This window comes from Lissotriton helveticus, chromosome 8 (genome assembly GCF_964261635.1).
Source record: "Lissotriton helveticus chromosome 8, aLisHel1.1, whole genome shotgun sequence".
Classification (NCBI taxonomy): Eukaryota; Metazoa; Chordata; class Amphibia; order Caudata; family Salamandridae; genus Lissotriton; species Lissotriton helveticus.
In genome coordinates, this window is record NC_136069.1 from 977,886,732 (window position 1) to 977,909,184 (window position 22,453).

General features: G+C 45.6%; 1 protein-coding gene across 1 annotated transcript in view; it reads right to left on the reverse strand.

Annotated features, from left to right (window-relative positions):
* GABRR3 (gamma-aminobutyric acid type A receptor subunit rho3) overlaps positions 1 to 22,453 on the reverse strand; it is a 964,887-nt gene that overhangs the window by 210,916 nt on the left and 731,518 nt on the right. The window lies entirely within an intron of this gene.

Sequence of the window (22,453 nt, forward strand, 5' to 3'; positions counted from 1 at the left end):
CGATTGTTGTAGAACCCGCAATGCAGAGTCCTGAAAAAACAATAAGTAAGAACGAAACCAAGGACAGAACCACGCATCTGAATGCAATTAAGGTTAGAATAGGAGGAAATAACCTCATCTTCCTTATGCAGAATATTGCTGGGTAAATATTCAAAAGGATAACAATGAATGGCATAAAGAACTGATAAATTCACATATAATTTACCTTTATGAAACATAGAGGAAGATCTGATTAATCTAAATGGCTATCACTCATTCCAAACTCCAGCTCTTCCATCTATAAGAGGCAGGGCAAAGGGTGGCATCTTAACACTAGTTGCGAATAAGATCTCATTTAAAATAGTGACATTTTAGAATAATTCACCCTATTTCATTTATCATTTGTAAAAGGACTTCAGAGTAGTGACTTGTTATTAATAAACTACTACAATAAAAATTTTGTAAGCCCAACCACAGTTGTAGAGGCTCTAGGAAGGTCTTTGAAGATCTACTTGATTACCACCCTAAACCATTACAAATTATATGGGTAGGTGATTTCAATGTAAGCAGATGCCCCAGACAGGACCCACGTTTATGCGGGATCATAGACCACAATGGAGAGGCAATTAGTCATTTTCATCCTGCTAGCCATGGGAATGCCCCAAATTTAGTTACCCATGGGAGGAGTATAAATCAAGGAGGGATGAATTCATTCCTAACCCAATTCTTCAAAGAAAGAATAGTTAATCCCTAAAATGGGATAAAGTGGATGTAAACACCCAAATTGTGGAGATCATAACTAATACTGGAAAGGAGGTCTCCTTGTGCTTAGACCCTCAAGAAAACGAACAACAGGTATCGGTTGCAAATGAAAGTATTTTGGAGTGTACGAGAAGCCAATTAACTTGCTTAAATCAAAAGGAAAAGATCTACCCTATATTTTGGTGGTTTGACAAGGGTTGCTCTCATGCCGCAGCTAAGTTGAAAGTAGCTCTTAAGCTCAAACCACGAAATAGAGAGCTAATAAGTAAATGCAGGACAGGATATAAATTAGCGAGGGGAAAAAGAAAGAACCAGCTTAAAGGAGAAGCGTGGGATAAATCGCGGTGAGGTTCATCCTCTAGGCATAGTAAATCATTCTGGGAAGTGGTTAACTCTCTCTTCCTGCAAGAGAAGGGTGGTCCATCATTGGGTGTGCATATTGATCAGGCTACCTGGATAATTCATTTCCAGGTTATCTTCTTGAGGAGGGGTGATAACATAGAGGTCCTTTTTATAGGCCAGAAGTTTCTTCCCTATTGAAGTTCAAACTTAAAGAAATCAAGCTTGCGCTATCCCGATCTTCTGCCTTGAAAGTGGCTAGTCCGGATGGAGTGCTGGTGGATTTATTCCTTGCTAACAAATCATTATGGGCACCCCTGTTGACTATTGTTTTTAATGCAATGGTCAAAACAGGCTCTCAGAACTCCTGGAAATGATCTGTTATCATTCTGGTGCACAAGAAGAGGGATGGCTCAAATCCAGCAAATTACCACCCGATTTCACTAATTGACAGCTCAGCTAAATGAATGAGCAGACTTTTACTCAACTGATTAGAAGAATGGGTGGAGGAAAAAAATATTTTAGTGGAAATACAATATGGTTTCAGAAAGGGCAGGGGACACTTGATCAGAGTCTTAATTTAACATTATTACTTTTAAAATATGCCATAGCAAAGAAGATCAACTCTACATGGCCTTCATGGATCTATCTGCGGCATTCGACTGCGTGGCTCACAGTAAACTGTTGTCTGCTATGGTAGCTATAGGAGGTCATGCAGGGATACTTAGATTTATAAGACAAATGTGTGTAGAGGTAGAAGCGTAGTCTGCTATGGGAGACAAGGGTTGTGCACTAAACCTTTTAGAATTGAGATAGGAGTAAGGCAGGGTTGCATCCTTGGTCCCTTCTAATTGTCACTGTATACAAATAGCTTAATTGAGGTATTGAAGGATAAATACAAGGATGTCCCTCACGCCACATCTATTTCCATCCCAACCCCGCAATGCGCAGATGATGCGGTTTCGATGGCCAGAACCCCAATGGCTTTGCAAAACTCTGTTGCAACCTACTCTGCCTATATGGCAGCCTTGGATTTATATGTAAATAAAACAAAGGGCCAGATTCACAAAAGTAATCTGAGACAAAATCCTAAACTTACTACTTTTGGTATTCACAGAAAGCATTAAGTAGTAGTAAAGTTAGGATTCCTAACTTTACTACTACTAAACTGAGACAAAATCCTAACTTTACGACTCGGTATTCACAAAAAGCATTTAGTAGTGGTAAAGTTAGTAATCCTTAGTAAATTTACTACTACTAAATGCCTTCTGGGAATACCAAAAGTAGTATGTTTCGGATTTTGTCTCAGATTAGTTCTGTAAATCGGCCCCAAAGTCTTTTATTTTAGTGGCGGGTGGTGGCAAGAAAAGAGTGAAAGAGATGGTAATAAACAGAGTTAATAATGTGTCGAAAAGTATAGGCAAACTTTTTAAATGTACGAAAATTCTAGGTAATAAGCCTATCCAGTAAATGATTAAAATCTATTCAACAAAATCCATATATACATATATATATTACCTACTGGCGGTCGCCAGTAGGTAGTTATAGTTAGGATCGATTTCCATAGGGAAATCGCAACATTCTATTTGGAATAACTTTGGCGCCGGTTGAGGATTCAGCCTGAATTTTTCAGCAACTTTGCCTCGCGGCGCTCCGCTCCTTCCCTGAAAGTTTGGGGGGCATTCGTCAAGCGGGGGCCGAGATAAAAGGGGGGTCCCAAAACGTGTTTTCCCCATGTTAATTTCCATAGGGCGGTCTGTCGAACCGCTGAATTGATTTCCACCAAACTTAGCAAAATTGTAGGGACTGGTAGCCCGATGTGCCTTTGCTATGTCTCAAGATATGTGCTCCAGAGGATTTTGAGTAATTTAGGTTCCAAAAAATTTATATATCTAGAGCCGCGCCCCGGTACGCGTACCGGGGAGCGCTCCGGGCCCGCCACGCGACTTGCGCACGGCAAGCTGATTGGTTCTCGGGTGTCTGTAAACATTCGAAACAGTCCGCAGCGGCCGCCATCTTGTGTCTCGGTAGGATTGAGACACAAGAGGTGGCAAAAATCAAAGGGGGAAATGAGCAAAAGGGGGCAGGGTACACCTCCCGTGACCCCCTAGGTTTGATGTGGGGGCCATAAAAGGGTCCCGCGGGTACGCGCACCGGGGAGCGTACCATATGGAGATAAAAAATGACAGACTTTTCAAAAAAAAATAGCATTTTTATAAATTGGAGGTAGTTCTGAAAATAACTTTTTTTTTGTTTTTGTTGTTTTATATTTTTTAAACTTTTTAAAACGATTTTATATTTTTTGGGGAATTTTTTGAGGGGAAAAACAAAAACAGGGATTCCAAAACTGCTCAACAGGAGCAAAAAAATTTGAAAATTTAGGGACTGGCAGAGCAGCGGTGTTCCTGTTTCTTTATGGCAATGAGTTCAACACTCTGCTCCCCATAGCAGAGCAGTTCGTCACACTGCGTGCACAGAAATTTGATGCCTGCAAACACCGGCTGTATGTTAGGGACCATTGTTCCCGAAGGTGTTGCTCCACCAGTGGAGGTGCTGCCGCCATCTGTGGGTAAATTCCGTGCCAGCTCCCTGACACTCTCCCTGGCAAAGTTGTTTGGGTGTCTTCTTTTGACATGCCTGATTAAATTGGCATTTCCGAAGCTATATTTTTTTAGAGGATTGCCTCTGGATAAAGTACTGCCACATATTTTGCAGGTTACTTTTGCAGCATTGACTTTTTTTTGTCCTTCAGGGATGTCATAGAATTTCCAGATGAAATGGTTCTTTTTCTTCTGGTGAGGAGGGTCCTCATTCAAAAATCCGTCGGAATCACTGCTGGATGACTCCCTTGTAGCCATTGCTGTAGATCAGGAAAGTAGGAGATGAAGACAGTACACAGAACAGCTCTTGCTCTCTCCAAGTACAAAGCAATAGTGAGAGAAATGGGTGGGTTTTTCACAATTTGGAAAAAAAAGAAGTTCTGAACCAATGAAAAGTGTTATTTTAAAGTCACATGGCTTGACGCGCTTACGCTACGCGCCCTGGGGCGCGTCCCGGGGCGTGTATCGTATGCGCATCGGGGCGCTTACGTTGCGCGATCGTATGCGCTTCCGGGTGCGCTCACGCGGTGCGTCATAAGACGCATCTTGCGGCTACGCGATATGTGTCTTATGACGCAAGGCGTGGCGGCTACGCGATACGTCACAATGTTGTTTTCGTTCGCGGCAATAGCGCTATCGGGACGCTCACCTGTACGCGCCCCGGGGCGCGCCGTAACATTGCACTTACCCGTGCGTTCACCGGTACGCGCCCCGGGAGCGCCCCGGGGTGAAAAATAAAAAAATAACATAATTATACAATATAAAATTCGCTTTAAAATTTATTATTTTTTATAACTATAATTCACTGAAAAACCATAGGTTTCACACCAGTTATAGTTAGGAATTAGCATTTAAAAAACCTATGAAATTCACTGAAAAAACCATAGGTTTCACACCAGTTATAGTTAGGATTTAGCATTAAAAAAACCTATGAAATTCACTGAAAAAACCATTGGTTTTACACCAGTTATAGTTAGCTGGAAGTTTTACTCGCATAAAACCATTGAAATTCCCACGTTATAGTTAGTTGGACTCACTATAACTTGCGCGTGCAATGCACTGCTGATGACGTCACATATTACATCACTCATGACATGGTCAGTGACATCACTCATGACATCACTGATGACACCATCCTTGTGACAGAGTGATAGACCTCCTTTCACTGTAATGTTAGCCTTGAAATACATATTCAAAAATAGAAACTAAAATTTTGAAAAAAATGTAGATACCCATACCACTTACAACAACCAATTTAGTAATTCCACCATCTATATACACATCCACTCATTCACCAACAGTTCTATATGCTCACTCATACATATACTCACTCATCATATGTAGTAATACACCTATACATCCTGTTACACACCGACAGTCATCCAAAAGTTACTCACACATATACTTACACATGCAAATAAACTAATGAACATCCATTTATTTGCATATAGAGCTATACACACACTACCACCTTACTTCTAAGGAAATTTACACATATTTATTCTCTTAAAAAACATATACTAATCTAAACAGTAACTCTTACAATCCCTCACTCTCCCATATACTCACTTATATACATCAATATTCACATATACTAGATTAAAACATATGTATTTACAGATAAAGACACTAGTGAAACAGTCATTCACTCACTAACACACACATGTACACACTCATCCACCCATACAGTCCTGCACATATGCTGTCTTCAAAACACATACAAACAGAGAGTCAGTCACTCATGCATCTATGTGCTAAGTAATACCCCCACCAAACCATATAGACATTCATACTGATATTATAGTGAGTCCAACTAACTATAACGTGGGAATTTCAATGGTTTTATGCAAGTAAAACTTCCAGCTAACTATAACTGGTGTAAAACCTATGGTTTTTTCAGTGAATTTAATAGGTTTTTTAAATGCTAATTCCTAACTATAACTGGTGTGAAACCTATGGTTTTTTCAGTGAATATATATATATATATATATATATATATATATATATATATATATATATAGTGACTTGTGGGGCAGCAATATAGGGCACTGCATACCTTCAACCCCTACAAATCATAGATGACAAGTTTGCCAAAAGGCTATTTTTGATTCCGGGTTTCCGCCCCAATGTTATTGCACACAAAGAACCAGGTCTGCCATACATTAGTGATAGTATTAAAACAGCCCCACTTTTGCTGTGGCTATCAATATGGAAGTGAAAAGATAACCAATACATCATAAAGGGTGTTATGAAACTTGATCATGCTGAATCCATACCCTGGCTTTTATATGTGGGGGTTCTTTTGTGAATCCGAGAGCAGGCAGGCAGACTCCAGGCCCTAGGGAGCCTTGGTGCAGCTGCAGCCATTATCCAAACGCCATCAGAGGAGCTTGATATCCTAGGCTTCGGCCCCCACAGCACGGGACACGCACAGGCACTTGCCTGGGCCAAGACCGGGCCAGTCTTCGCCCAGAGAAGGCTGGGCTGGGCCACCCCCTTTTTAGGTCTTGCCTTCGCAGCACGCATGCCCTGCAAAGGCAAAAATACCTTTTGGGAACGCTTTGGCTTTTCAGCTAAAAACGTGCATGCGTGCCATTGCCTTCAATGGCAAAGCGTGCACGTGTGGCTATTCACTTGCGGGAGCGCACACGCCATATGGGAGCAATTATCACTCCTGGCGCTGCGCGCTCCCGCAGGTGAAACACTTTCACTTGCCCCCTCCTCTCGCCCCTCCCCCTGCTGCCTCCTTTAAGCGCGAGGAATGCGCTTGTTTACTCTGGCAATCGGGCCGCTTCGTTTTCAACCGCGAAATAGCGGTGTTCATTTGCGACCTAGACCCTTGTCTCGTAATTGTGGCGAGCAAAGAGACAGGGAAATTAGTGTATTAGAGAAAGTGTGATGACCTCGGATTGCTTGCCCTGGGCGGCTGAGCCTAAACTAGCTGCAAGTAGTAGTGACTCTAAATCGTTTGAGCCCCAGCGCATGCGTGTGCCTGCAGATACTACTTCTCTGGCGCATGTAACTGCCTCCTGTCTGTGGGCGGGTTTTACTAACTGCTTGGTAAAGGCATTCGTAGTAAGGAGAAGCGTTGTATTTCATTCCTAAAACTGTGAGCGCTCGAACAGAAAACAACAGAAAGTAATACTTATCCAAAACATGGGCACAAAGAGATGAAAAGGCAGAAGATGATTTAGAGTAAAGCCTGCCAAGAAGCAGATCATGTCCCACACTCTGACAAGAGAGTAACAACATGAAATCTATCAAACGACTGAACACGTGTCTGTTCTTTCAGTACGTTATAGAGTAAAATGACAACATATCATCTACCCTTCTATTTCAGCCTCATGAAATGCACATCCTTTAGAAATAAAAAACATAACATAAATAACATCGAAATCATTATGATTAACAGCAGCAAGCCTAAGAATAATGGCAATATTCATTCTAATGAAAAGAAAACGTGTAATACAAGTGAAATCTTTCAAACTATAACTTAATTAAATAATGTTTGCGTGAAATTGGTAATTCCAAGATCGCCGTTGAAAAATATGTCACAAAAATACGCAAAAGGTAGAGAGGCTCGCTGCGTGAGGGCTGACAGGCGGCAGAGCTGCTCTTTTGCTTCTGCCCCTCTGCATGTTTTGGCAGATGTTACACAACAGGAGTGAGCATTACAGAGGCCATGGCATCAAAGCAAGACAAGGGCACGGGTGGCGGGAAAACAAATGCCTTTAAGTTGCATATGAAGGAGACTGGCGACTTTTCTTCCCCACACACTCCCGGCAGCAGGAGTGCCCATGCTTCGAATTCCTAATTATCCACGATCCAAGCGATGTGTGTAGGTCAAGTGTGTACAATGTTGAAATTGGCCAAAGTAAGGCGTATAAACATTGTAATGAAAGTGGTACTTAATATTTTGAATATACCGAAGAAAGTCGCTGGATACCCCTATGATTGAACACCACATAGAAATTGGTGTGGTGCCTTTCTTCCCTTGTTGAATACTACGCTCCGTGCCATATGGCCATGCATAATTTTCACACTGGGCTGCTTAAATTGAAGCGTGGGGCTGTTTTAAGACCGTGGCTTGTGGCGCCACTACAATCAAATGAAAAAGACACCGAGTCGGTAGCCTCACGGGCCTGACACCTTTTGAAATATCCATTCCACACAATGAGCGAACGCGCAGGAAAAAACTTCCCCGTCACAATGGACTGCATAATGAAGTTGCCAAGTCAAGTCAAAAGATCTTTATTCGGAATAAAAAACATCCATAAAAGTACAAACAAAATACAATAAAAACTTTGCAGTACGTAATGACATCTGGAAAACAAGTCTAAGAGCGATCACACATAATCAAATTTCAATTTCATATTTACACGCGAATTGTCCCTTTTATAAAAACATCTATATACACAATTTAAAAATACACGATTAAAAAGATACATTCTAATCAACATGGTTTAAGAAATGGATGGGTGGTAGCAGCATTATCATTGTGTCCACATAAAACAATCTTTATAAAAGAATATACAGCTTTTAAAATTTTATTAAAATACATAGGAAAAAGTGCAATGTGCGATAATTATACATCGGTAAATAAAGTGGCTCGTAATCTGACAGCTGCTTTAAGGAAGCAGCTCACCCTGAATATAACTTCATCCGATCCCAATAATAAAAACGACCTTAATGCCAGTTTAAAATTGGTCAGTTCATGTTTCCTACAGTAAGGCATTAAATAATGAGCGGAAAGCTTTTATAGAAACCGCAAAAGAACAGGAAATGCATAAGACTCTGTTTCAGGCTGGGGTTACAGTGGCAATTCAAACTCTCTAAATGTTTATTGTAACCCAACGGGAAGTTCAGTAAATTTACTATACTTCCGTCTCGGAAACGAAACAGTAGACCCCTGTTCCACCTACTAAGTTGCAAACGTAAATACCTATATGGTGGGCCAGGGTGTTTAATGTGTGGTTCCGAATAGCCCATATATTTAATAACAGTGCATTTAGTCGAGTTCTTCCCTTCACGTTATCCTCTATACAAATCATATAGTGCCCTAAGAATAATAGTCTTATGGGAGCGGTTTATTAAACTTGGTGTGGAAAACAGAGAACCCTGCCCTACACTTTCAAGGCAGTCTTTTACCGCTTTTAACCACGGTATGCAGTTTGCCCTATCGCATTTTAAACAATCTAAAATTATTTCACGGGTCAAAATGGCAGCCGGGTTATTCCATAGCTTTAGCCAGAAAAGTACTGGTCTCGATCTTACAAAATCTTCTATGTATGAAATATTTAACTCATTATGGCATACATAGTTAGGGGAACAAATAACCCCGCCAAGCACCTTCCGGCAAAACCGGTTTTCTTCCATTTGAATGTGGGAGCATTTTGTGTAGCCCCAGACCTCGGCGCCATAGGTGCCAGTTGGTATACATTGGGTTTGATAGATCTTAACCGGTGGTGTGATTACGTCAGCATAGTTGGGTTGTCTCAAAGAAGTGACACAATTTATAGCCTTGCCCAACTTATTCCTAGCATAAGATACATGTGCATGCCATGTACCAGTGTTTGAGAACAGCAACCCCAGATATGGAAAGGTACTGGTACTTTTCAAAACATTTGACCCTGATTTGATCTCGGCGATTTTATAATTTTTAGGACCGCAGCTCATGATTAATGATTTTTTAAAATTAGTTGTCAAGCCTAAGTCGGCCATAAAAAGAACAAACCCGGAAATTAAAATGCGGAGTGCCTTCGGGGTGCGGCCCATCAGGACCGCATCGTCAGCGTAAAGAAGGGTAGGTATTGGGACTCCATTTACATGAGGTACATCTTTTGTTAAAATACTCAGGGCGCCGCTTAAATTATTAATATACAAAATAAACAGGAGGGGGGCCAGCACACACCCTTGTCTGACCCCCCTACCGATACTGATGTCATCAGAAACTTCGCCAGATTGATTTATACGCACACGTGCTTTTAAATCACGGTGTAAAAAGGCTAAAAAGTGGACCAAATAATCATCTAAACCATACTCAAGAAGGGTGGACCAAAGGCGGGAACGGTTAACAAAATCAAAAGCGGAGCTCAAATCCATAAATCCAAAATATAGAGGGGATTTCTTGGCAATATTATATTTCGCCATAATCAGGTTCAGGTTTAAGCATTGTTCCACCGTTCCAACGCCACTACGGAAACCAAGCTGACTGGGATGTAAGATCTTACTCTCGTCAGCCCAAGTTCTAATCCTTTTAAATATGATCCGCCCCAGAACTTTCAAAGTATTATCAATTAATGAAATGGGGCGGTAACACCCCGGGTCCAGTCTGTCACCCTTTTTGAAAATTGGAACGATTGTGCTGCAGGACCAAGTTTCTGGAATTTGCCCATTTGTTAAATTATTAAAAACATTACATAACAGTGGAGCCCAAAAAACGGGCTCACACTTCAACTGGTCAATTGAGAGGCCGTCAGGGCCGGGCGCTTTATTTCCAGCGCTTTCTAATATTGCATCCTCAACCTCAGATACAGAAATATTAAGTGGGTTTAAAGGTAATAGAGTTAAAGGAGGAGTATCTGGTGTTGCATACATTTTTGCAAAATGTTCCATCCAGACAGGGCCAGTGATGTTACAGTTAATCTCCGTTAGATTAGAGCCTATAGATCTTATCTCCTTTACCTCTTTCCAAAACCCTGTGGTATCTTTCAATTCGGCTGAGCGTGCCAGGGAGCCCCAGTGAGATTTAAGCAGTTCATTTGATCTAGTTCGTAGGGTACGTTTGTACTCTGTTCTGAGCAATCTTATTTGTGGTAGGTCCCTTGGTTCAGCTTTAAGGGCAGCTCTCAAATTCCTGTTTGCTTTTGAACAGAGGGCATCGAACCATCTAGGTGTTTCCACAGCTTTGCTAGAAGCTGGTCTGGAGATCTCACCTTTTATTACGGTACAGAGTTCAGAAAATGACGTAATTATGTTAACCCCAGGGTCATCAGTAGTGAGACAATTTTCGATCAAAACTGGATATTTTTTAATAATTTCAGCTAGGATTCCCCGATTATCCACGCCCTTCCAAATTACCCTCAATTTATCAGTTGAAACCTTCAAGTTTTTAGCACCTATTTCTTTTCGTATACACTTACCCCTCAAAAGTGATAGGTGAATAACAATTGGGTAATGGTCGCTGTAAATTTTGCATACAACTTCAGCCCTTATTAGAGCATTAGCGACAGGAGGTGAAACAAAGACATAATCAATTGTAGTACCACCCCCATGACCAATAAAAGTGGAAAATGGGTCGGTGCTATCCTCCATACCTACATATTCCATACAATTTACAAGGTCTCTAGTTATTAGAAAATTTGATAGTTCTGTTCCTCTTTTACATGGGGGGTTTCTTGAATGTATATGGGCGTTAAAATCCCCTCCTAGGCAGATACCATCAAATTTCCCAAATTTCTGACCATCCATAATTTCATCAATAAAATCAAACAAAAGAATAAAATTGGGGTTAGGTAGGGACAAAAAGTCATTATTATAGAAGTTGATTAAGCATAGTCTTGTCCTCTGAGTATACGATAATGCCATAAAACTAGTGCAATTTGTTAGCAGGGTCTCAACTTTGACTTCCGCAGTAATCTTTATCCAGATTGATAATCCACCGCTAGGACGACCAAACGGAGGAACTGGAACAATCTTATTATGGCAGGTATACCCCTCAAATAACAAATCAACTGTGCACCAGGTTTCTTGGAACATTAATATATCATGACAGTTAACCCAATCTTTCCAGGAGGTAATTTCCATCTTTGCCTTCAGCCCGGCAATATTCCAACTAAGAATTTTTAAATTATTATCTGGCCTAGAACAAGGGCCCTGGTCGGAATCTGGGACGGATGTTAATGTAATGAGCCCTTGTTGTTCACATGATATACCAGATAAAAAGGTGTTAGATGTCGACAAAGGCGCCTCAGGAAATGTTTCCACTGACCGATCAATAACAGAACACACAGGAATCGGTTCAGTGGTAGTGGGAGGCAGTCAATCCAAAGATTCCAAATCCTGAAATATTGCAAACCTATTGTGTAAGGGGAAAACCGGTGGGGGCTGCATCATTTTGTGTGGGGGACGGTAGAAATAATTTAGCGGTAAGGGTTTCACCACAGTAGATGGGCCATGTCGAACAGAGGTTCTGTTCAACAGAAATTTTGCAGTTCCCGGGTTTCTAAAGTTAATTACAATGCAGTCCCCATTAATGTTTTTAAATAGAGGACCGACCCAGGTTACTCGTCTTGTGGACAGAATCTCTTTAGAAATGTCATAGCCCACCCCCTTATGCTTTGCTAGCCAGTCTATACACTTATTGTGCAGTTGAACCTACGATTCTCCTTGACCTTCCCTAAGGGATGGGATACCAGCCAGAACTAAAACATAAGGACAAGCCTCAGGTGGAAGGTGTAAGGCAGGCCCTTGGTGTTGAATAGGCCTAGTGTCTTCATGTGTGATCTTATTATAGCGCTGGCTGGGATCTGGGGCGGCTTTCTGCATTGTGATAATGCCTGCCGGTGAAATACTATTGTTAATTGCTATGGATGGACCAGTTACAACAATAGGAGAAACGGAGGATTTGTCAGAAACACTGGTAGCGATACTTGGAAGCAAAGAGGATTTAGTTGAGGGAACAGACTGGTTGTCACCTCTTGTGCTGTTACATTGGATAACCGCAGGTGTGATAGTTGGTGATGAATGAGTAGCAACCTGTGGTTCCTTATCCCTATTAATGACCTGGTCCCCCCTAGTAAGAACACGAGTGGTTGATTCCAGGTCCTTTAACAAACGATCTACTGTTATTTTATCCAAACTCACTGTACCTTTTCTTTTGGCATCATCATTTTTAATTAGGTTTTCCAGTCTGTCAAGTCTTTTAAAAATATTATTAAACTGTTTGTTCATTTGACCTTCGAGCTGTTTAAAAATAGTATCTGCGATGGTCTCAATAAGATTCCCCTCTGATTTAGAGTAATGACCATTTGTATTGTTTACATTGGGGAACTCAGTCTGGGTGGAACAAGACATAAAGTTTGGGTCTTCGTTATTTATGACTACAACATCACCCAGATGAGATTGATCCTGGGCAGATACAATTCGTTGATTTAATTTCTGTTTCTTCTCCCTAGTCCACATGCTTTGTGGCGTTGGTTGGTTTACACTCCTTAATGGCTGCTTCCTTTTATTGTGGGATAATTTCACAGGAGCCCTCTTTCTCTTAGCAGCAGCATTATCAGATACCTTGATGGTAGCCTCCGCAGATGTAGGTTCTAATGCAGAGTCAGGGGCTATTTCTGGGGCTATGTATATAACGGTATTTTCATCGTCCAGAACAGTGGGCACAGTGACAACAGAATGTGATGGTTTAACCACTCTAACCTCCCGATTAATGTGAGTGTTGACTTTTAGGCAACTCGTGGCGTGTGGTTGATTAGTGTTCATAGGGCCCATAGAAAACCTTCTTTCAGTTTCGACAATTTCATTGAACGCGGTATCAATTAGTGTCTCAAAAGAAGTTAATATTGAAAATGAGGTATCTATTTCCTGGATGGGGGCATCAGCAGAGTTACTTATGTCCGTGCAATCGCCCATTCTATTTACCTGATAAGAGGCAAACCTTACGAAGGAGATGTTAGTGGGGTGGCCCGCCCGACCACTGATGACCTCTGAGGGCCTCAGAGGGCCCGCCCTTTGCCCGGGCTTAGCCCGGCGCTGCTGCCCGCGCGCGTCCCGCGACGCGGAGGGAGTGTCCTGCTAAAGTAGCGCCTCCAGGCGCGCAGCGGCAGGAAATGGCCGGAAGTGGTCGCACTGCCCTCTGGGAGCTGTAGTCTCCAGCCGCCACAAGCCGCGAGGAGTGGAGAACGCGGCAGCGGCGAGACCTACAGCGTCAGGGACCCAGGGGCAGGAAGGCAGAAGAGCGTCTGGCAGGTAGGCTTCCCGGCAGCAGTGTGGCTCGATTTCCCCGCTCCACCGAGGGAGCGTCCTGCTAAAGTAGCGCCTCCAGGCGCGCAGCGGCAGGAAGTGGCCGGAAGTGGTCGCACTGCCCTCTGGGAGCTGTAGTCTCCAGCCGCCACCAGCCGCGAGGAGTGGAGAACGCGGCAGGGGCGAGACCTACAGCGTCAGGGACCCAGGGGCAGGAAGGCAGAAGAGCGTCTGGCAGGTAAGCTTCCCGGCAGCAGTGTGGCTCGATTTCCCCGCTCCACCGAGGGAGCGTCCTGCTAAAGTAGCGCCTCCAGGCGCGCAGCGGCAGGAAGTGGCCGGAAGTGGTTGCACTGCCCTCTGGGAGCTGTAGTCTCCAGCCGCCACCAGCCGCGAGGAGTGGAGAATGCGGCAGCGGCGAGACATACAGCGTCAGGGACCCAGGGGCAGCAAGGCAGAAGAGCGTCTGGCAGGTAGGCTTCCCGGCAGCATTGTGGCTCGATTTCCCCGCTCCACCGAGGGAGCGTCCTGCTAAAGTAGCGCCTCCAGGCGCGCAGCGGCAGGAAGTGGCCGGAAGTGGTCGCACTGCCCTCTGGGAGCTGTAGTCTCCAGCCGCCACCAGCCGCGAGGAGTGGAGAACGCGGCAGCGGCGAGACCTACAGCGTCAGGGACCCAGGAGCAGGAAGGCAGAAGAGCGTCTGGCAGGTAGGCTTCCCGGCAGCAGTGTGGCTCGATTTCCCCGCTCCACCGAGGGAGCGTCCTGCTAAAGTAGCGCCTCCAGGCACGCAGCGGCAGGAAGTGGCCGGAAGTGGTCGCACTGCACTCTGGGAGCTGTAGTCTCCAGCCGCCACCAGCCGCGAGGAGTGGAGAACGCGGCAGCGGCGAGACCTACAGTGTCAGGGACCCAGGGGCAGGAAGGCAGAAGAGCGTCTGGCAGGTAGGCTTCCCGGCAGCAGTGTGGCTCGATTTCCCCGCTCCACCGAGGGAGCGTCCTGCTAAAGTAGCGCCTCCAGGCGCGCAGCGGCAGGAAGTGGCCGGAAGTGGTTGCACTGCCCTCTGGGAGCTGTAGTCTCCAGCCGCCACCAGCCGCGAGGAGTGGAGAATGCGGCAGCGGCGAGACATACAGCGTCAGGGACCCAGGGGCAGCAAGGCAGAAGAGCGTCTGGCAGGTAGGCTTCCCGGCAGCATTGTGGCTCGATTTCCCCGCTCCACCGAGGGAGCGTCCTGCTAAAGTAGCGCCTCCAGGCGCGCAGCGGCAGGAAGTGGTCGCACTGCCCTCTGGGAGCTGTAGTCTCCAGCCGCCACCAGCCGCGAGGAGTGGAGAACGCGGCAGCGGCGAGACCTACAGCGTCAGGGACCCAGGAGCAGGAAGGCAGAAGAGCGTCTGGCAGGTAGGCTTCCCGGCAGCAGTGTGGCTCGATTTCCCCGCTCCACCGAGGGAGCGTCCTGCTAAAGTAGCGCCTCCAGGCGCGCAGCGGCAGGAAGTGGCCGGAAGTGGTCGCACTGCCCTCTGGGAGCTGTAGTCTCCAGCCGCCACCAGCCGCGAGGAGTGGAGAATGCGGCAGCGGCGAGACCTACAGTGTCAGGGACCCAGGGGCAGGAAGGCAGAAGAGTGTCTGGCAGGTAGGCTTCCCGGCAGCAGTGTGGCTCGATTTCCCCGCTCCACCGAGGGAGCGTCCTGCTAAAGTAGCGCCTCCAGGCGCGCAGCGGCAGGAAGTGGCCGGAAGTGGTCGCACTGCCCTCTGGGAGCTGTAGTCTCCAGCCGCCACCAGCCGCGAGGAGTGGAGAACGCGGCAGCGGCGAGACCTACAGCGTCAGGGACCTAGGGGCAGGAAGGCAGAAGAGCGTCTGGCAGGTAGGCTTCCCGGCAGCAGTGTGGCTCGATTTCACATTAGCGGCTCCTATTTAGTTTCAAGATGCATGCATAAATAAACCGCGCTTGTTATTTTTACTTCTGTACATGAGCTGTACGCTCAACCTTAACCTCGTGCTCTCGGGCAGTTCCTCTGTCGCCATCTGTTCTTACACCTCTATGTCAACTGCTTCTCGTTCACCTATGTCACTGTTAGAAATGGGATTTCTGGTTGGCTAAGGCTTGCTCCAGAGCCAGGCAGAAACCACCACTCCAGTCAGGGCAAGGGAGTTACACGCCAAGATAACCCCTGCTCACCCCCTTGGTAGCGTGACACGAGCAGTAAGGCTTATCCCGGAGGCAATGTGTAAAGCGTTTGCGCAACACACACACACACACATAGCAGCAACACACTAGGCACACCACAAAAAGGAACTTCACACAAGGTTAAATATAAAAATAAACTTTGTATTACCATAAACACATTAGATCATAATCACATAATTACACTGTGCCAACTGACACTGGGCAGTATTTACAGGGGATTATTTACACAGGACAGGGCCACGTGGGCCACTGTCAGAATCAGCACTTAGTAGAAATAGCACTTAGAATAACTCTAGCATAAAATAACACTTGTAGAACACAACCAGTAACCACTGGCAAAAGGTAGGTACACACTACGCAATCCTAACCACCTTCGGCATATATCACGCAGGCTACCATGAACTCACTAGCATAAACTATACTAGGCAAAACAACCTCCTAATCATGAACACAATTAGAGGTATCACAGGCATAAAGGCATTACATATTATGCATAAATCACATTAGGCACGTATTTTCTCAAGCACAGTAGGCAATCTCATTGCGCAAAAATCACACAAGGCATAACCATTTATCCCAAGCAAGGGCACAACACATGAAACTGTCTCCAGGCCAACTTGGCCTCTCAGGGGCTCAAACGCCCATTGTCCAGCAGCGTCAGGGCCACCAGCTGCAAATGAAGCAATGCGCAGAGCACCACCTAAACGTTGCAGCTGCCCACTAAGTGCTGGGCAGCTGGGGAAACTGAACCTGGCACCAGCATGCCTCCTGGCACTCCTCTGGGGCTCCTAAAGAAACAACAGTGCCCCCAAAACAACGTGGGAGCCTCGCAGGCTCTAAGTCCCAAAATGCGCACTACTTTGGAGCCTCGAGGGCTCTGAACACCACCATGCCCCTACACGTTGGAGCCTCGTGGGCTCTGAATGCAATATGCCCCAATTACCACGTTGGAGCCTCATGGGCTCTGAATGACCAAAATGTGGCCCCCAACGTTGGGGCCACCCGGGGCTCTCGAACAATTGCGCCCCCCAAGCCCCCATGGGGTCTTTAACAACTAATGGGCTCACCGGGGCTCCGTAGGACTCCATTCGCCTCCCAGCCTCCTCTTCAGCCGCGGCGGGGGCAGGCACCGGCAATGTGCCTCGGGCCCCCTCCGCTTAAACTACACAAGCCACTCCACTTACCAGGACTGTCAGCGGCCTCGTCCCCGCTTCCTCTGCGGCTCGGGCAGGACAGTGGGAGTTCGGCAGGGAGCCTGCAAGGCTCCGGGTGTCCTGGGCTGCCCGCGGGGCTCCTCCCTGCGATGGCCGGTGCTCCTCTCACCGGTCCTTGGTTTTTGGCTGCCGGGCTCTCCCATTAAGACAGGAGCCCCGTGACTTCTCAGCAGTCCTCCCCACACGTTTCTCGGGCCATACGCAGGAGCGCGGGGTAGGCTCCCGCCACTTCCTGCTTCCTGTTGAAGCACTCTTCACTCGCGTCGGCTGCAGTACAGGGTAGGCTCCCGATTCATAAACACGGTTCCTGGCGGGGTGGGCACCCGCTAGGGCTACACTAATAAAAAGAAATACCACAATAAGCGGGGTGGGCACCCACGCCGAAAATCACACACTCAGGGGGATCACCACGCCAGAGAATACCTCAGGATAGGGATCGCCGCTCCGGTGGCACAAAAGCACTATGAGCAAGGGAAGGCCAGCGCTTCCCAGGCGCTGGCAGGCAAAAGTCCAGAAGTCTGTTAGGAAGCAGGGGGGCAAAGGCTGGGCCCAGGGGCCAGCTCACAGGGCCCTCCAGCGGGGAGGCGGTCCCCAGTGGCGGTTCCTCCTGGTGCCCAGCAGCAGCAGGCCCCCCTCAAGATAGGATCCAAAGAGAGAACAACTTGCATGGGGTCACAGCCCCTTTTTATACAGGCATTTCCTTGGAGGACTTTGTTGTGCTCAGCCCCTCTCCTCATTCACAGGACGGGCTAGGGACATCAGTCGCACCACAGGGGGTGGAGCCAGCATTGTGCAGGGAAGGCCAAGCCCTATTCAGGTCCCAGGTGCACTCCTCCCTGCCATCAACATGCAGATCTCTCCATTCACCACCGGGGCAGACCCACCCTGACTCATGGAGCCAGGCACACCAGCCAGCTCCAGCCAATCACAAGCCAGACAGTCAATTCATATTTACTACACAGACATGCCAACTTCTAGAAGTGCCACTTCCTCACTAGACCCATTAAATCTGCGCACACCATCACACAGCATTTAATCTCACGAGTTCGCACATACCAAACTCGCCCCTGCACTCCTCACACATCAGGAACTACCATGGACACATACATTCCCCATGCATTCCTATGGGAGGGCAGGACAATCTCACCACACACACTCAGACTGCTCACGCACTTTACACTGGGACACAGGGTTAAATTGTGCTTAAGCCTAAAACAACTAGTATCAGGTCACAATTAAAAGCAAAAAGTTTAGGGTTGAACCTGCCAAAAGGGCCAAGTCCAACAGTCACCCACTTTGTTCTCTCAATATACCCCTCTCCTCCACCACTCTTTACCCCACTTTCACGACTACACCTCTCTCTCTCAGCAGATCTCTACCCCACAACCTTTCCTCTACCTCAACTCACCGTCTACCTAAAGCCACTCTCTGCACCTCACCCTTATGTTTCATCTCACCTTTCTTTCTTTCATCTACTTGATCGCTATCTCAAACATACTTCTTTCTGTGCTGCACCTGTCTATCTGTCTCCCCAACTCTCTATGTTTCATTTCTCTCAACGTGGCTTTTAGCCCTCTACTTATGCCTTCTCTATACCAGACCACGCTCTACCTCATTGCATCGCTACCTCATTTCCCTCTGTACCTCGCATTCCTGGTTGCTGTTTGCTGAAGCGACCGCCGCGTGTTCCATTTATTCAAATGAGGGAAACAGCAACTGTCAGGGCCGTTTCTAGGTATTGTGCCGCCCTAGGCGAGAATTGAAAAATGCCCCCCCCTCCCTTTTTCTACCATCACTCTCTCCCCCGTCATCCAGGCTAGAAGAATAAATGCATTAGATATAAAAGAACTTGTATTAACTTTGCAAACATGTGTACACATTTTTATACTGTAACCATGTATATTCTGATAATTTAAACCACATGTCACAAGTACACTTAGAAAGAAAACGGGTAGCTTGAACTCTCCATGTTGTGTTCTGAGCAGTTTACAGTGATGTGTTTTAGGGTGACACCATGCAAAGTGTAAACGTCGAAATTATCAAAATATTAAACAGGAAGTCATGCAAGAACTTCGTTAAAATAGAAAAGCTTGCTGTACATTTCCAAAAACATTTTTTTCTTTAAAACTTTACTAAGCTCCCGCGTTAAATTGGTTGAATTAAATGGGTTGGGAGTCAGCATGGTATTACCGTTTTGTTTATTGCATCCAATAAGTCATGGTAGATCATGTGCAACAGCTCTGCATTTTCTAAGGCACGATTTGAATGAAAGGTGGATGTGTGTTTTTCTATTGGACAGTAAAACCCGGTGCAGACGGAGAAACCCGTACCAGCGCGGAGTACCGCACACTCTCTTCGTGTTTGTGCTTCCAGACCAGCCCCGTATTTTAAAGAACAATGGTCCCTATTTTGGAAGGAAAAATAAAGGAACACAATAATCATGCGCTTAAATGTATCGTATGTCTTTTGTCCAGCCGGACAAGAATTTATTTTCATATAGGTTCAATTAATTGTGATTCAAAACATTAAATAACAAGTGGGCACAGCCGTGACCCACAGAACACAAGACAAACCAACGAAAAACAGAATGGCCAAAGGCAGGGTATAAGATGTGTCTGTATGTTTGTAATCACTTATGACAGACTTAGATAACCAATTACACACCATTGATTATTACAATATTATAAAATCATATTGCATATGGTGTTTTTAGTGTCGACCAGGGCCATTTCTAGGTGTTGTGCCGCCCTAGGCGAGAATTGAAAAATGCCGCCCCCCCCCTCCCTTTTTCTACCATCACTCTCTCCCCCGTCATCCAGGCTAGAAGAATAAATGCATTACATATAAAAGAACTTGTATTAACTTTGCAAACATGTGTACACATTTTTATACTGTAACCATGTATATTCTGATCATTTAAACCACATGTCACAAGTACACTTAGAAAGAAAACGGGTAGCTTGAACTCTCCATGTTGTGTTCTGAGCAGTTTACAGTGATGTGTTTTAGGGTGACACAATGCAAAGTGTAAACGTCGAAATTATCAAAAAATTAAACAGGAAGTCATGCAAGAACTTCGTTAAAATAGAAAAGCTTGCTGTACATTTCCAAAAACATTTTTTTCTTTAAAACTTTACTAAGCTCCCGCGTTAAATTGGTTAAATTAAATGGGTTGGGAGTCAGCATGGTATTACCGTTGTGTTTATTGCATCCAATAAGTCATGGTAGATCGTGTGCAACAGCTCTGCATTTTCTAAGGCACGATTTGAATGAAAGGTGGATGTGTGTTTTTCTATTGGACAGTACAACCCGGTGCAGACGGAGAAACCCGTACCAGCGCGGAGTACAGCACACTCTCTTCGTGTTTGTGCTTCCAGACCAGCCCCGTATTTTAAAGGACAATGGTCCCTATTTTGGAAGGAAAAATAGAGGAACACAATAATCATGCGCTTAAATGTATCGTATGTCTTTTGTCCAGCCGGACAAGAATTTATTTTCATATAAGTTCAATTAATTGTGATTCAAAACATTAAATAACAAGTGGGCACAGCCGTGACCCACAGAACACAAGACAAACCAACGAAAAACAGAATGGCCAAAGGCAGGGTATAAGATGTGTCTGTATGTTTGTAATCACTTATGACAGACTTAGATAACCAATTACACACCATTGATTATTACAATATTATAAAATCATATTGCATATGGTGTTTTTAGTGTCGACGACGTTTCGATGCTATTCACAACAGTATAATGCATCATCTTCAGGACAAAAGATAAATCATTGTTGTCTTAAACTTAATCACATGTATAGCCTATATCGCATTACTGTATCAACATTAACAAGGGAATAAACAGGGGGAAGGAAAGATACAAAAAATTTGAAATAAGTAAAACTGAATTGCTAGACATTTGATAGGTGACTTTAGTGAGGGTGAAGGGTATCTGCTTTTGAACTGGGATCTAATCGCGCAGTCCTCGTGTGGCTTTTGAACTGGGATCTTATTTTTTATTTTTTTATTTTAGCGATTTCTACAGCGCCTGGTGACCCAAGGGTATCCCCGCGCTATGTAACTTGAACCTATTGAGACGGGAGGTAGTTGAGGGGTGTTACTTGGGAAACAAATGGGTCTTAAGTTTTTTGCGGAACGCCAGGAAGTTGGATTCCAATCTGAGGGCCAGGGGGAGTGCGTTCCAGCCTTTGGCCGCCTGAACGGAGAATTGACGGCCTCCTGTGCGGACTTTTTTGAATCTGGGAATGTGGACTCGATTCTCATTTTGCGATCGTAGCACTCTGGTTGCTGTATAGGGTGTAATCATGTTGCTGAGGATCGCTGGGCCGGAACCGTTGTAGAGCTTGTGTGTAATACACATTGCTTTAAAGTGCACCCTTTGGCGAACAGGGAGCCAGTGTAGGGTTTTAAGGGCTGGCTTGGCAGATGTTCTGGAGGGGGTGTTGGTAATCATACGTGCTGCCGCATTCTGTGTCCGCTGGAGTTTCGAGATGGTAGCCTCGGGGGCTCCCAGATAGACTAGATTGCTGTAGTCTAAGCGGGACAGCACTAGGCCCTGGATAAGGAGCTTTCTGGACATAGGAGGGAGTAGGGGCAGGATTTTACGAGTCTTACGCATGAGCCCAAAACATGTGCCCGAGGTTTTGGTAGCCTGGGTCTTCATCGTGAGTTGTGGCTCTAGCCACACCCCAAGTGTTTTGATTTCAGATTTGGGGGAGGGGATTTCACCGAACACATCGGGCCATATCGTGGGAGGGATAGTTGTCCATTGCTTACCGAGTAACATTACCTCTGTCTTTGTCCCATTCGATTTCAAAGAGGATTCGTTCATCCAATTGTGGATGTTTATGAGGCAGTTAGTCAGGTTTTCAGGATGGTCAATCAGCTGGGACAGGGAGACGACTAGTTGGGTGTCATCGGCGTAACTCACCATTTTGATGTTAAATGGTGTTACCACGTCCTCGAGGGGGGCCATATAGACATTAAAAAGCGTGGGGCTTAGGGAAGAGCCCTGGGGGACGCCGCAAGTGAGTGGGAGGGTGGATGAGTGGTGACTGTCATCCCAGATTTGAAAGGTGCGTCCTGTAAGATAGGATTCGATCCATCCGATAGCTGTCCCGGTAAGTCCTGCCTTCGCCAGTCTGTTCAGAAGGACACGGTGGTTAACCGTGTCGAAGGCTGCACTTAGATCCAGGAGGATCACTGCCACTGATCCTCCTGAATCTAGTAAGCCCCTTGCCTCTTCAATCACCGCAAGCAGTGCGGTGTCCGTTCCGTGGCCTGGGCGAAATCCGGTCTGGGATTGTCTGAGTAGTTTGTTTGTTTCCAGGAACTGAGATAATTGGATATTTACCAATTTCTCGGTGACTTTACTAATGCCAGGGAGTAGGGATATTGGCC